We start from the raw sequence: 2,100 nt of genomic DNA on the forward strand, positions 1-2,100 counted from the left end.
AGCGGAAAACGTGTTCGCTAGGAGAACAAAGAACTAGAGCTCCAAGCATCCTTATCTTGTCCTAAAGTATTCCAGACAAGCCCCCAAGATGAAAGGTTGTTTCTGAATCACGCAAAGATGCCGGGGTTCTTGGCCTCCGGAGAAGAATTCAATCTGGGGCCAGAGATGAAGCTGGATCACTCAGAGCTTTTGTGCGATAAAGTTTTATTAAAGTATAAAGGAGATAGAGAAAGCTTCTGACATAGACATCAGAAGGGGGTAGATAGGGTACCCTGCATCAATACTTAAAAAAAAAAACCCTTAGAGCTAAAATCATACTTGACAATGAAAGACTGAATGCTTTCCTCTGTAAGGTTGGAAATAAAGGAAGGATGTTTACTCTTACCACTTCAGGTCAACAGCATTCTGGAAGGAAAGAAAGGAGAGAGAAAGAGGAAAGAAGGAAGGGAGGGAAGGATGAAAGAAAAAGAAAATGGGAAGCAAGGAAATGAGGGAGACAGGAAGATAGGAAGGGAAAAGAAGAAGGATAGGAAAGAAAGAAAAGGTAGAGAAAGGTGGGGGGAGAGAGAAAGGGAAGAAAGGAATAATAAAATTAAATTGGAAAGGAAGAAGTAAATAATTTGTATTTGCAAAAGATATAAAACCTTAAGGAATTCATAGTTGTAAAGAATTTGCTTGCCAGTGCAGGAGTCATAAGAAATATGGGTTTGATCCCTGGGTTGAGCATGGCAGCCCACTCTAGTATTCTTGCCTGGAGAATCCCATGGACAGAGGAGCCTGGCAGGTTACAGTTCACAGCATCGTGCTGAGTCAGACACAACTGAAGAGACTTAGCATACATAATAAATATGCAATGTTGCAGAATATAAGACCAGTATACAAAGATCTATCATATTTCTCTGTAAAATCCCAAGAGGCATATTTTTGCAGAAATTTGACATGGGAATGCAAAGGATACCAAAAAGCCACAATAGTTTTGAAATAGAAGAACAAAGCAAATGTAGGACTTAAACTTCTTGCTTTCAAAATTTACTCTAATGCTACAATAATCAAGACAGTGTGGCACTAGCATAAGTACAGACTAAGAGTTTAAAATATTTATGGTCAATTGATTTTGGACAAATGTACCAAACCAGTTCAGTGGAGCAAAGGATTATCTTTTTATCAGACGTTGCTGGGGCAATTTGATATCCATATACACAAAATTTAAAAGATTGTGTCTTAAATATAAAAGCCAAATTATTAATTTCTAGGAGAGAATATTTGTGACCTTCCGTTCAGTTCAGTTGCTCAGTTGTGTCCGACTCTTTGCGACCCCATGGATTGCAGCATGCCAGGAGTTTACTCAAACTCATGTCCATTGAGTCGGTGATGCCATCCAACCATCTCATCCTCTGTCATCCCCTTCTCCTCCCGCCTTCAATCTTTCCCAGCATCAAAGTGAAAGTGAAGTCACTCAGTCGTGTCTGACTCTTTGCGACCCATGGACTGTAGCCTACCAGGCTCTTCTGTTCATGAGATTTTCCAGGCGAGAGTACTGGAGTGGGTTACCATTTCCTTCTCCAGGGGATCTTCCCAAACCAGGGATTGAACCCGGGTCTCCTGCATTGGAAGCAGACACTTTACCATCTGAGCCACTAGGGAAGTCTCCAGGGTCTTTTCAAATCAGTCAGCTCTTCGCATCAGGTGGCCAAAGTACTGGAGTTTCAGCTTCAACATCAGTCCCTCCAATGAACACCCAGGACTGATCTCCTTTAGGATGGACTGGCTGAATCTCCTTGCAGTCCAAGCGACTCTCAAGAGTCTTCTCCAACACCACAGTTCAAAAGCAGCAATTCTTCGGCACTCAGCTTTCTTTGTAGTCCAACTCTCACATCCATACATGACTAATTGGAAAAACTAACTTTGACTAGATGGACCCTTATTGGCAAAGTAATGTCTCTGCTTTTTAATATGCTGTCTAGGTTGGTCATAACTTTCCTTCCAAGGGGTAAGCGTCTTTTTATTTCATGGCTGCAGTCACCATCTGCAGTGATTTTGGAGCCCCCAAAAATAAAGCCTGACACTGTTTCCACTGTTTCTCCATCTATTTGCCATGAA

At 41.6% G+C, this 2,100-nt stretch overlaps 1 non-coding gene across 1 annotated transcript; it reads right to left on the bottom strand.

Moving 5' to 3' along the window:
- Window positions 1–1,572: 1,572 nt before the first annotated feature.
- Window positions 1,573–1,644, bottom strand: TRNAW-CCA. The gene has a single exon. It is a non-coding gene; the product is annotated as a tRNA-Trp (tRNA).
- Window positions 1,645–2,100: the final 456 nt, after the last annotated feature.

Source organism: Cervus elaphus, chromosome 19 (assembly GCF_910594005.1).
Source record: "Cervus elaphus chromosome 19, mCerEla1.1, whole genome shotgun sequence".
In the NCBI taxonomy this organism is placed as follows: domain Eukaryota; kingdom Metazoa; phylum Chordata; class Mammalia; order Artiodactyla; family Cervidae; genus Cervus; species Cervus elaphus.